We start from the raw sequence: 14,503 nt of genomic DNA, 5'->3' as shown, positions 1-14,503 counted from the left end.
TAGGGTTCAGAAATCAAGAATATTGATCCCAGTCCATCTTTCTTCAATCCTGAAACAAGGGAAATAGGTACTACCAAAACTCTTCTTATTTCTAACACCTTCCCTCTATTGCTATTTCCAATTTATTCTGTATATATTTTGTTTGTACCTAGTAATTTGTATGTTGTCTCCTCCAGTAGAAAATGGAAACCAGCTGTGTGACCCTGGGCAAGTCACTTAACTTCCATTGCCTAGCCCTTACCACTCTTCTGCCTTGGAACCAATACACAGTATTGATTCCAAGACAGAAGGTAAGGGTTTAAAAAAAATGGAAAGTTTTGTTTTGCCTTCCTCCATTGCTTAGTATAATTCATGGTGAGTATTAGATGCCTAATAAATACTATTGACTGCCTGATGAAGGAAGTATAATATGGCAGTAATTAAAAACCAGAAAGAACCTCAGAGGGCTGCTAGGCTACCAACATTTAATGGGAATCTCCCCTACAATAACACCAAGTGATCATTTAGCCTCTGGTTATAGATCTTTACTAAGGAAGATCCCATGATCTCCTGAGGTATCCCATTCCATTTTTTTAACAATTCTAAATCTATCTCTCTGCAACATCTATCCTAGGTTCCTACTGCAATCCTCTAGAGCTCAACTGAGCAACTATAATCCCTATTTTACCTTACTTATTATCTCTAAGTTTGAAGATAGCTACCAAATCTCCTTTAAGTCATATCTTCTCCAGACCAAATATTTCTAATTATTTCATACCTATACATACTTTGAGGCAAACTAAAGTAGTTTACAGTTCGAAACTGTTAAAAATAAAAAAGTAAAGGTCTTGTACATGATTGGACAAAGAAGGAGAATTCAGCTGGACTAGGCAGGATTAGAGACCCAGAGACAAGAGAGGCTACTTGAGGATACATATTTAGATTTAGTCATAGGGATGGGAAGGAATAAAAAGCTAGAAAATGGATGAAGAATACATGGAAAGAGAGGGCAGAGTCCCATGAAATATAGGGGTCTTAGTTTTCCCAGAGGAAGTACTGGGAATAGTGTAGAAATTTTAAGAGAAGCAGGGCTCAGAGGAGGGAAAAAAATTAAAGAGCCAAAGTAATGAAAGACCATGTCTTTAGCAGAGCTCTGGTAGGATCTGTCTCTGACTTCTTTCTGTTCAGTGTTTTAATCCACAGTCTGGAAGAAGACAAAATCTGAAATGTTCATCAGATTTGCTGATGACCAAAAGCAGAATGTCAAAAGCAGAACACAAAAAATCTTGACAGGCTATAATAGTTCAACATATTTCACAAGATGGAAGTTCGTTTTTGTATTATTTCTTTTTTGGACCATTCCTATGATTTCATCAGCATAGGAAACTCCCAGCAGAGAATCTCCCTCCACAAATACAGATTGATAACTGCTTTAAAACATGCAGTTTTAAAGAGTTGCCTAGGGAACTCCTCAAAAGTAATAAGATGAAAGATAATAGGCAGTTAGTGCACTGTTGGTGAGTCCAGCCATTCTGGAAAGCAAATTGGAATTATGCAAAGAAAATGACTAATATGTCCATATCCTTTGATCCAGATATCCCATTATAAGAATATACTCCAAAGACTTCACTGAGAAAGAGATAAATGATAGATGTATTGATAGGTAGGTAGATAGATAGATAGATAGATAGAGCATGTATTAAGCATTTACTGTGTGTCAGGGATACAAGTACAAATTTGTAACACAGTCCCTATTGTGCTACCCTTAGGAGACTTATATTCTAATGGGGGAGGGAGAGATAGAACATAAAGAGAATAAAGAAAGCTAAAAAATGGGAATAAAGTAAGAAAGAAAGGTTACCCAAGCAAACAAGGTGGTTGGTGAGGAAGATGAATAAAAGAATCTCAAAGAATAGAACTGTGAATGAAATGGAGCATAGCTTGAGTTCCTCCTGAAATAGTGGCCCAAGTTGGCAACCACAATTCAGTGCAAGATAAGAAGGGGGAAGATGGAAAGAAGTGTAGAGAATCCACTCTTAATAAAAGAAAAATTCCATATGCCCTAAAATATTGATAGCAGCATGTTTTATAGTAGCAAAGAAATGGGAACAAAGTAGATGATCATGGCTAAACAAATTTTGTTGAATGAATGTCATGGAATATTCCTGAGCTGTAAGAAATGAGCAATAAGAGGAATATGGAAAAGCATAGGAAATTATGTGAACTGATGCAAAGGGAAGCAAACAGAACCAGAGAACAATATATACAATGACTACAACTATAGAAATAGAAATAACAGTCAGCAAAGCTGACATGAAGTCATAGTGTTCAAGCTTGACCCCCATAAAACAGGTAAGAAAAGAGATTTCCCCTTGCTTCTTTGCAGAGGTAAGGGTCTATGGCGGTGCAGCACTGGATGTAATGTCAGGCTTTTTCAAAGTATTTATTAGTTTTTGCTGAACTATTTCCCCCTCTTTTTTATTCTTTCTTATAACAGGTAGATTTCTAGGTTGGGGATAAGAGGGAGACATATTAGGAGATGCCAGTGATATAAAAATGAAAGATACCAATAACATATTTTTTAAAGAAAACTATCAAGATGGATTCATCAGCTGCAAGTTCAATATGAGTCAGCGATGTGACATGCCAGCCAAAAAAGTTAATAAAGTTTTAGGTTGCATTAAGAAAAACACAGTGTCCAGAACAAGGAAAGTGATTGTCCCACTGTCATCTGACCTGGTTAGGTGCCATCTGGAATATTGTGTTCAGTTCAGAGTACTACATTTTAGACTGGATACTGACAAACTGGAGTGCATCCAGAAGATGGCAGCTAGCATGGTGAGAAAGCTGGAAACAGTACCATACAAGGATTGGTTGAAGGAATTGTGGATGTATGACCTAAAAAGGAGAAAAATCCAGAGAAACATAATACCTCTCTTCAAGTATTTGAAAGAGCTACCTTTTGGAAGAGAGATTACACTTTCTCTGTTTAGGAGATTGAGAGGAAAGGTAAAAAAGAGAAGTTTCCAAAATATTAAGTAGGGATAAGGACTTATACTTGTGATTTCACTGATATAAGAGATTCCAGAAGGGGGAAATTCCCTCTACCAATGCAAATTAGCACCTCTACACTACAACCTTGGAGACTTATTTTACTTGATAAAATTATCAGAACTAGAGTTCATTTTTTTCCCATGGGGTGAGGGATGAGAAGCAGTGTAATGTAGTAGATGGTATGTTAAAGCTGAAGTAAGGGTATGAAATCAGCGAAGGTTTGAAATCCATCTTTCATACTTACTAACTACATATATATGTACTAGTTGTATGTCCCTGAATGAGTCATTTAACCTCTCTGAACCTAGATTTCCTCATCTGTATTTGGCACTTGATCTGGACATACTCTCCCAAGAAGACTGGATCTCCAAAGCATAGGTAATATTGATGGAGGTAGGCAGTGCGGGGCAGTAATAGAAGGGGGGCCCTCTCGTTCTGAAATCTCACCAGTTAGCACTAGTTAAGCATAAATTACAATGTCTGTATTGTTAATCACCTATACTGGTTTTGTACTGTTTTGTTCAGTGCACCAGCTTTGTGCTGTTTTATTAATCACCTATATTCTTCTGTATTTACCTTAGTTCTGAAATGTTAGACATTATTAACCACCGATGGTGGTTATCTACTGTACTATATCCTCCCTATGTTCCCTTCTTTGATGAGGGCATTCCAGAAAGGTAGCAAGATATCTCCCACACTGATAAGTGATGGCAGGGGGGACGATGAAGGAAAGCATGGGATATGCACACTAAGGGCTCTGGCAGTCCAAAGGAATCCCCCAAACATGCACATGTTCTTTATTCCCTTTTTGGTCTCCTAAAGTTCACCTATTTCACATGTCAGATTCCAAAACTCACCTCTACCTACATTTGGACCCATCTTCTCCATGCCTGTTTTCTGGGGTTTTCTACCTTTAATGCCCCAGAATGCCCAGGAGTAAACTATTCTGGGAAAAGGTGGAGATTTCCCTGGAATGGGAGGTGACAAGTCCATAGATTTAAAAATATGCAAACCCTAATCCAGGGTTTGGGCTACTCCATCAGTCCAGGACTAAGGGCCTCCATCAGCCCTCAGGCCATTCCATTGCTGAGGGCCACTCTATCAGCCCCAGGGCTATTCCACCAACCTTAAGACCATTCCACCATCAAGGGCTATACTATCAGTACTTGGGTTATTAGGCCAGTCCATCTATCCAGGCTATTTTACTACCTTAAGCCTCTTCTTTAAATACATTTTTTTCATATCTCTGGATTGAATGAAGTTTTGAGCCTCTCATTCTTGGGGTGAGATCCTTCTACAAACTTGGGTGTGTTTTCCCACAATAATAGAGAAGTCCTCTGAGGGTTCTAGGGAACCCTGAGGAACGGAAGGGGAAGGTGTTATCCTAATACTACAGCTCACCATCCTCCACTGATGTGCTTCCCTCATTGATTTTCATTTAATATTAATTAATCAGACAGACTTAATTATCCCTTAGTAAATGTAAAGTAGCCATTAGTAAAGTAAATGTAAAAAATTAGCCTTTACTAAATATTTACTAAAGTGAAAAAATAATAAGAATACTTGGCATAAAATATCACCCCAGAAGTCTTTGATGGATTTTCTCATGAGTACATACAGAATCCAGGAGAAAGTGGGCTCCAGCTTAGTGCACATTTAGTAAAAGGTCTGTGTGAGATAAAAAATGAGCACAAGTACCCCACTCACTTAAATAAATTTTTAAAAAATCCTGGAAAATGAGTGTAGAAGAGATAGCAGTTTATTCTTTTCCTCACAAGGAAAAGCAGATGTCCTAGTGGCAAATGCAAATGCCTGGGTGCAAATAGAAACATTATATAGATTCCTAACAAGAGACTTCCCCCCCCAACCTCCTCTGTCCAACCTCCCTTGTTTTGGGGCCAGGACTTACAGTCTAGGTGTGAATCTACCCCCCCAAAAAAATAACAAGATACATGAGTTCATTACATGGAAGGAGGTAAGAGTATCACCCTAAATTATCCATGGTAAGAGGAGAGAAGAGAGCAACTATAGCTGAACTGTCTCCTTGTTTCTTGGACCCTGATGATGCCTTTGAAGTGAGAAAAAAAGTCTGATCCTAAAGTAACTAAACATCCTTGAAGCTGAAAACAGACTTATTTACACATTTCATTTGGGGATGGGTGGGTACTGGGTACTTTACTTTGAGAATTACACACTTAATTCTATCTGTCAACATGGAATCTAGAAACCCCAAACTTGTAGCCTAGTAAGATCTGATGAACCCCAAATTTTAGAACTAGATTGTAAATTGGAGACCCCAAAGCTTGTACTTGTTCCCTGTTCCTGTGAGAATCCACCCTGAAGGGAATCTCAGGCTAGCAGTTTCAGACTGAATAATGGACCCTATTGTATTAGAGACCCTTTCCTAGGAAGATCCACACCTGAGCAGAGACTATCCTTTAGAATCCATTGTAGGCAACCCCTTCCTCTTAGGTCCTAGCCCAGAGGTCCCCAAACTTTTTATACAGGGTGCCAGTTCACTGTCCTTCAGACAGTTGGAGGGCCAGACTATTTTAAAAAAAGCAAACAACTATGAACAAATCCCTATGCACACTGCACATATCTTATTTTAAAGTAAAAAAAAATGGGAACAAATACAATATTTAAAATAAAGAACAAGTAAATTTAAATCAACAAACTGACCAGTATTTCAATGGGAACTATGGGCCTGCTTTTGGCTAATGAGATGGTCAATGTTCAGTTTGTAACAATTAAAATAGTGGAAGCCATAAACTGTGGCAGATAAAAGAGTATTTTGCTTAAATTGTGACCGCGTAAATATGGTTTCAAATCAAAATATAAAGTGGTCGCCAGGGAAAAATTCCCAAATGTTAAATATACCCATCAGCTGGGTTTTATAGAGATTTTAATTAATACAAATGAAGAATTAATGAAAGGGAGAGAGAGAGAAAAAGGAAATAATGAGAAAAGGGCTAGACCAGCCTAGGCCAGCATGAGCCAGTCTAGGCTGAAAACCCTAAGAGAGAGATCAGTCAGTCTTTTATCAACTCACCACAAGATTTGTCCGAGCAAGATGCTAGTGTTCAGAGAGACACCAGTTCAGCTTCAGCTAGCTCAATCAAGTTCAGCCATCAAGCACTTCAAGGCAGCTTTGGCCAGCTGCCTCCTCCAATTCAGCTTTTTCCAGCTGAATCTCCAGAGACCTCTTTTTGACCTCCTTTTAAAGAGAATTTTCTCCTATGTCACCTCCCCTAAGTTCTCACATCTACCAATCACAGTAGATGTTTTCCAAAGGACAGACCATTCTTAATTCACACCTGGGTAGACTAAACTTTTGAGTAATTCACACCTGAGTAGACTAAAATCTCTGAGTAAGTTCTCGACTTTGCTCTTTGCAAGTTCACAAGTTGCCTGACCTTTATAGGTACTTAGCACCCTTTTGTATTAGATCTAAAAATAGGCACAGCTTAAGAACTTTTGCCTTACTATAAGTATGGGTTTAAGTATTTTTCATTGTTCAGCAAGGAGTTTACAACTTTATCTTCCCCTAAAGTATGCTTAAGTAGGGGTGGAGTAGAGGTCTCACATTCCTGATCTAAGTCCCTTCATTGTTTAAAATGGGGAATGGTCTTAACCAAGTGTTCTGAAATAGGGTCTGAGAATTTTTAAGGTTCACAGTTCCATATTTGTCACTGCTAGCCGTAACAAGTGATGCAAGTGTGCATCAGTTAGTCTAGATCTGGTTGGAGATTTCAGATATTTCATTCTGGAAAAAGTCTGTTCATAGACATAAGTGCTGCCAAAGATGGTTGCCATTTTGAGTGCATGGTTCCTGAGATTAGGATATGTTTCAGAGGGGAGAGATGCATAGAAATTAGGCAAGCTGCTTGACTTGAATGCGTCTTTCAGAGAGTCATAATTCTATAGCTCAGCCAGTTCCATTTGGTAAATTGTATCTGCGTTTTCAATGTCAATAGAAAATGGGTTACAGAAAAGCTGTATGTCCTGTTCATGGAGATGAAGCTGTTTAAATCTGAATTGGAAGTCGTTCTGCAACTTTTCCAGTGAATCCACACATGTTTCTTTTGGGAATGCAATCAAGGGTTTTTCTGCTAACAGATTTTGAGATAAGGGGAGATGGCAGAAATTTTCCTCCTTCACTTGTTTGATAAGGAGGCCTAATTTTACTTCAAATGCTTTCATGTGTGATAGCATATCACAGATAAGCTTCCTTTTTCCTTGAAGTTGCACATTGAAACTGTTGAGTAGCTCTGTTACATCTGTCAGAAAGGCAAGGGGCCATTTCTATTCTGCTTCATTGAGCTCTGGTACTTTTTTGTTTTTTGAAAGCATAAAAGCTGTAATCTGTGGAAGTAAGTCATAGAAATGTCTCAAAACTCTCCCTCAACTCAGCTAATGGGCTTCTGTGTGGTACAGAACATCTTCATAGGTAACATTTAGCTCAGACAGAAATTCCTGAAATTGTCTGTGCTTTAGTTCATTAGCTCTAATGAAGTTAACACAAGATACCACAATTTTCATAACAGAGTCCCACTTCAGTGATTTACTACATAGCAGCACTTGGTGGATGAGGCAATGTATGGCTATTGGATGAGAATGGTTATGTTTGTCCATCTCTTGGTTAATTCAAGTAATTACTCCTTTCTTAGACCCCACCATGCTAGGAGCACCATCAGTTGTCATACTGGCTAATTTAGCCCAGACAAGCTCCAAATCTTTCATAGTTTGGGAAACCTTTCCATAGATATCCCCTCTTTTAGTTGTTCCTTTGATGCTTTGCAGTGCAGCAAGCTCTTCTGTGACTTTGAAATTGTCATTTGTCCCACAAATAAAAATTAGAAGTTGTGCAGAATCACGAACATCATGGCTCTTGTTGAGTGCCAAGATAAAACAGGAAAGTTTTCTTGCGGAGTTTTGCAAATGCTGATGCAAATTGTCTCCCATTTCTTCAGTCCTTTGTGTAATTGTAGATCCTGAAAGACTAACTGAACTAAATAAGTCTGCCTTTTCTGGACACATCTTTGGCAACAGAAAGAAGGCACTCTTTAACAAATTTTCCCTCCATGAATGGTCTGCCAGTGCATGCTATTAGCTTGGCATCTTGAAAATTTGTTCATAGTGATGAAATATTTAGCTGCTTCTGCTTCACAAAAGTATTTTGCTGAGTTGTCAATGTATTTTTCAGTTTTAATATTTTATCTTTTCTCACATCTCCAACCAAACAATCATATTTATCTTTATGTTGAGTTTGATAGTGTCGACGTAAATTGTATTCTTTGAACACAGACACTATTCTGGCATATCAAACACACAGCTCTTTCCTTGTACTGCCTGAAAAAGTAATCATAAGTCCACTGTTCTTTGAATATCCTACACCCTGAGTTAATTTTTCTCTTTCTTGACGTCATTGTTTCCTAGGGATTCCAAATTGCTATTAGTAAAATACCAATAGATATAGATATACAGCCCTTCAAAAACAGTATGCCAACAATAATTTTGCCCACACAGAGGCATACAGACAACACTGCCCATCAATGCAGTCTGATCTGTGTCCATCAATGCAGCCTTCCCAGTCCACACCATTTCAGCCTCACCAGTGGCTATATTGGTGGAACTCCACTTTTACCTGAGGCTCACACTGGTGCAGTGCAGGAACCAGCAGGATTACAGAGCCAGTTCCTCCACCATCTTTCCAGTTCACACTACCCTGTGCAAACCATACTGAAATCTGTGAACTCACATAGGAATCTGATCTCATGGGTAAGACTCATGCAATCAGATTGCACAGCAGGAAAAAAGAAGGCACAACACTAGTGTATGTCCTCTTGCAGTCCATATTTATGGATCTGTAATTATAGGCCATAATATGAAAAACACATGCCTCTCTTCCCCCACATAGTACAATGGCAACCATACTCCCCCAGATGCACAACATAATGGCCCCTATAACCTCTGTAAGATAATTTTGGTGTTTTGACTTAAAAATCTAAATAAGTGGTCGCCATGAGAAATTCCCAAATATGAAAATATCCAAGTCAGCTGGGGATTTATGGAGATTTTAATTAATAAAGCGAGAAGGAATTAAGGGAAGGAGAGAGAGAGGATTAATTTAAACTGCTCTGGCTCAGGCTGAGCCAAGAAGTAGTTAAGGCCTAGGCCAAAGTGGCCTCCCTGAGCCTAAGGGAAAGGGAGTCAGTCTTATCACTCACCACAAGGCTGTTTCCAAGCAAGCTTCAGTCCTCCACTGAATCTCCTGAACTGAGTTCAGAATCCGATTCCACTCCAATTTCTCTACTGACTTTTTACCCCTTTCCTTTTAAAGAAATTTTCTCTTATGTCACCTCTCCTAAATTTTCCCATCTACCAATCACAGTAGACGCTTTTTTCCAGGACTTCCCATTCTTAGTTCTCACCTTCTCTGGTTAGATTATATCTTCTGGGTACTTCACACTTCTTTGTTAAGCTTGCCTTTTGTAAGTTACTTGACCTTTTTATGATTAATTTAAACTTTACAGGTACTTAACATCTTTTTGTATTAGATCTAAAAATAGACCTATCTTAAGATTTTAGCTTCACTATAAGATATAAGTTAAGTACCTTCATTATTCAAACAGGAGTTTATTACTTTTATCTTCCGTAAAGTATATCTAAGTATGGATGGAGTAAATGTAAAGTTCCCAAGACATTCCTGATCAAGTATCTCCATTGTTACAATAAGGGAATAGTTAAACCAAATCTTCTAAGGTACAGTCTAAGTAGTTTTTAAGATTCACACCTCCCTTTGCCCAAAAGTCTCTCCCCACATTATTACACAGTACAATTGCCCCCATACTACCCCCTGATTGTGAAATTTATGGTTGGACTGAATATTTAATTGGTTGCCAGGGATTTAATTTCTAAATTCCAAAACTGAATTACTAAAGTAAGATGGAATTTATGGTAGTTTATTTTACAATAGAGGGAAGATATTAAGGAAGAGAGAAAAGGGGAGAGAGAGATAGCGAGAGCTCTGGCTTCCTCTGAGCTGGGTAGAAATTCTAAGGCCTCAGTCAGGGGAAAGGAGTCTCAAGATGATGGGCCTTTCCCAGAGTCTCATGCCTCCAGAAAGGTCAAGGAAGGAAGTCAGCCTTTACACTCACCAGTTCAATCAGAAAATTCTTTTATCAGCCTCAACTCCAGCAGGGTCCACTCCGAATGTGTCCCTTTCAAACTCCAAGGGTGTCTCTTTCAAACTCCAAATGTCCCTCTTCACTCCAAGTCTCTCTTCACTCCAAGTGACTCCCTTCAAGTCTGTCTTCACACCAAGTCTGAGTGTCTGCCTCTGTTTCCACTTTTAAAGACCTTTTTCTCTTGTGTTACTTCCCCTAAATTTTACATCTACCAATCACAGCTGACGCTCCACTCCAGGATTGCCCACTCTTTCACACATGGGTCACAGACTTCCCATTCAATGTATGAAATGGGTGTTCATATCTTTTTGTGGTTAAAATCCAAAATGGATAGATCTCCATACTCAACTTTAAGTACTGTGCTTTATACTTTGGGGATTAAAATATAAAAATAGACAGGGGATTACAGTTTAATCTTCACAATCAAGGAAGAGCTAAGTACCTTCATTGCTACAATCAGGAGAGAGCCAAATCCAATCTTCACAAGATGCACAACATAATGGCCCCTCCCCTATTATAGGGGCCATTATGTTGTGCATCTGGGGGAGTATGGAAGCCATTGTGCTACAGTGTTTCCCTGAAAATAAGACATTGTCTTATATCAATATAAAACACCCAGTGACAATGGTGGGTTTCTCACAGTAGAGGCCCACCGCTGATATCAGTGGCCAGATCACCGCTATGTATATATATATATATTTATGTATGTATGTATGTATATGTATGTATATGTATATAGTATAAGGTACTGTATATATATATATAGTACTGGAGGTGGTGCTAGGTCTGTGATACTATATACTGCTGTCTGGGATAGCAGAGGCTGCAGTGCTGGCTGTGATGGACCTGTCACACCTTGCACAGGCCCATCGCCACCACCACTATATTAGGCAGCAATATACACAGTGAGGAATCCTCTCCCCCAGATTGCTGCTCACCATGCTGAAATCTTCCATTGTGCAGCCACAAAATCCTTTGTGCAGTGCCTCATTTTCAGAACAAGGTGCCACACAAAGGATTATGTCACCAGAAGTAGAACTGTACGTGAGCGATGCCACACTTTGTGGTGCCGACACATACAGGGCTCCTTTCACTGACCACCAATGAAAGAGATGCCCCTTCCGGAAGTACAGTGGGGGCTGGATAAATGGCCTCAGGGGGCTGCATGTGGCCCCAGAGGCTATAGTTTGGGGACCCCTGCCCTAGCCTCTTAGCTATGATTCTTTTCCCAAGCTTGATTGTATTCTGTCAGTATAGTTTGAACACTCCAATTTTCTTTGTACCTATAGTAACGTCAATCATCTTTCCCTGCCTCTGGATTTCCCCCAAATGGTATATAGGTTCCCCAAATTCTTTTGTTCCTTGGAGTTGTCAATCTAGTTTGGTTGGCTCTCCCAGGGGTCAGTGTCTAGAGCATCCAGAGTCCAATTCTCAAACTCTGTGTCACTGTTAGAGCACAACTCTGTGTAGAGGCCTGCTATCACACTGAATCCCCTTTCCTTGATTAAAGAGTGATTTTCTGATTATTTAATAGTTCTGTGTTTTTTCCAAGTCAACATATCCCATTCAGTCATCTCATTCAGGTGCTCCTACAAGTCCTTTTCCCTCCTTTGTTGTGTCCTCTTGTAGTTTTGTTGTTTTGTTTTTTTTTATGGATTCTTTGTAGAGTCTAGAAGTTGCTTTCCCCAGTGTATCTAGTTTGTCCTCATCTCCCATTGCAAATACTTCCACCAATTGCCACTGTCTCCAAGGTTTTAGAATGCCAACAGGAAGCCCAAATTCTCTAAACCTCTGAAATCTCATGGAGGAGAAGACATGGAGGCTTTTCTCCTTTCCCACTCCTTAAGTAATTCCCTCTCAGCCTGACTGGAACTGTTTTCTATCCTTTAAGTTGTCTGACACTCAAACACGCAGGAACACTTGCTATCTTATATCCTTCTCATTGGGCTTGACTGGGCTTACTTACATTAATTTAATGTCTTTGATTGACTGATTGATTGAATAGAAAGTTTTCACTTGATAAATGTAAAAGAACTAGTTAGTTACTTTAAGTAGAATTGAGCAGCTAATTGAGGGGGTTAATTATTGACCAACCTACAGATAGAAAAGGAGTAACAACACATAGTTTAAAAGACTGTTAGAAGGATCAGTCAAGCAACACGTATTTATTAAGTGCCCACTATTTTCCAGGCACTGTGTGTAAAATACTTTGCAAGCACTTAAGTGCTTCATAAATGTGGGCTAATTCTGCTGTTGTAGAAGGGATTCTTGCTTCTTTGGAGTTGATATCTGAAGTCCTGCAGAGATTGCCATTTAAAGCCCTTATAATTAGTCTCCAGGCTATTTTTTTCTGGGCTAATTACCCATTATTTCCCCCAAACTCTCGATTCTGGCCATACTGGCCTCCTTGCTGTTCCCTGTAAAGAGCATCCCATCTCCAGCCTTCCATGTCCTTGCATAAACTCTCTCCCGTGCCTAAAAGCCATCCTTCCTGATCTCCTACATTTGGAAGCCCTAGTTCCCTTTCAGGCTGAATTCAAGCATCCCCCGGCTACACTGCTGTGTATTTATTTTGCACCTACTGTTTACTTCCCTATGGACATATCATTTAATATAATATTTGTAAACGTTACATTATCATGTAAATTATTAAAATGGCATTTATAGAATGTAAGCTCCTTGAGGGCAGGTACTGACTCGCTTTCATTATTTCTGTCCCTCAGATGTTCTGCCTACTTAGTAGGTGCTTAATAAACGCTGTTTGATTGACAGATTGATGCAAGGAGGGGCACAAAGGATTAAAGACAAGGGGTGGGGGATGCGCAAGGGTTGATGGAATATTCCACTAGCCCAAGGTAGTGAGGGAACTGCCCAGGAAGCACCTCTTGTTTAACTCAAGATCCCAACAGATCCTTGTGGAGGCCGCATCTCGAGCATGAACCGGAGGAGGATCTGGGCTTCGTGGACCAGAGCAAGGCCCTAGGAGAAGCTGTTAATTCTCAGTCTAAGACTGAGACTAACCCACCTTCCCTCCCCCGGGGGGACTTTTTGGAACCGCCCGATGGTCTCCGGGTTGGCTCAGCGGGAACTGTCACGTGTCCTTCCTCTTTCTCTTGGGGTCGGGCAGGAGGAGTGCTTTGCGAAGACCCAGGTAGGGAGGAAAGCCTTCCATCCACCACCACCCCCCCACCCCCCTTCAGCTCTCTCCTGGAGCCAGATGTGGTGTCTGCGACCCGGGTTCGAATCCCAGCCCGGTCACTTATGGGAGGAGGTGGAAGGAAGTCAGAGGTCTTTCCTTCTCTAGACCTCAATTTTTTGCCCTGTTAAAGGGCTGACTCTATTCCACCAATGCACCCCTTAACCCACTAACAGGGCTAGGCAATGGGGGTCAAGTGACTTGCCCAGGGTCACACAGCTGGGAAGTGTCTGAGGCCAAATTTGAACCTAGGACCTCCCGTCTCTAGGGCTAGCTCTCAATCTACTGAGCTACCCAGCTGCCCCCGCTTTTATTTTTTTAAGATATGTTTTTATTCTGAATTTAATTTAATTTAAAGATATGTATTTAATTATATCTTCAATTTAATTTCCAGATATATATTTAATTTTGTTCTGAATTTAAATAATTTAACATTAAATAAGTGGTATTTCTGTATCTCTAGTAGAAAAGAAAAAAAGGCAGGGGGAACTGTAGGGATTGTGCCTGACATTTCGGAGCCATTTTGCACAACTAGCTTTTTTTTAAGGATAAAATGCATTCCATTTGTTACTTTCAAAGCTGTCCTCCTTGTCTGTGCTCCTTCAGGCCCTGCCTTCTGTTCTTTTCTCAGCATCTAGAAAAAGCATTTAGCCAGGAGGTAACTCTCTCTGCCTCAAGTTTTCCGGTCTGTAAGATGGAGATAGGCTTGCTACCCCCCTACTTTAAAGAGTTGTTGTGACACTCAGTGCTATATTAATACTAGTTATTGTTGCTGCTATTGTTTTTTAAAAGTGCCTTATTGTCCCTTTTTTCTTTTTTGCTACCTTATCTTCCCACTCTTTTAATATGACTATTTAAGTTTGACCAGTGCTTTTGCTCCTATCTGTCATTTCTTAATATACCAAAAGCAAAGGAAAAAAAATTCAATTGTTTATCAGACATTTTTTTTAACTCTTACCTTCTGTCATAGAATCTATACTAAAAATGGATTCTAAGCAGTAAGGACTAGGCAGTTGAAGTTAAAGTGACTTGCCCAGAGTCACACAGCTAGGAAGTGGCTGAGGATAGCTTTGAATCCAAGTCC

General features: G+C 39.8%; 1 protein-coding gene across 1 annotated transcript in view; it reads left to right on the top strand.

The window, feature by feature from the left end:
• Nucleotides 1-13,207: 13,207 nt before the first annotated feature.
• M1AP (meiosis 1 associated protein) overlaps nt 13,208-14,503 on the top strand; it is a 118,976-nt gene continuing 117,680 nt past the window's right edge. Inside the window, exon 1 of the mRNA XM_007496883.3 lies at nt 13,208-13,374. The gene's annotated coding sequence lies outside the window, so the exon portion shown is untranslated. The remainder of the gene's footprint in view (nt 13,375-14,503) is intronic.

Source organism: Monodelphis domestica, chromosome 6 (genome assembly GCF_027887165.1).
Source record: "Monodelphis domestica isolate mMonDom1 chromosome 6, mMonDom1.pri, whole genome shotgun sequence".
In the NCBI taxonomy this organism is placed as follows: Eukaryota; Metazoa; Chordata; class Mammalia; order Didelphimorphia; family Didelphidae; genus Monodelphis; species Monodelphis domestica.
This window is presented reverse-complemented; position numbering and strand designations above follow the sequence as displayed.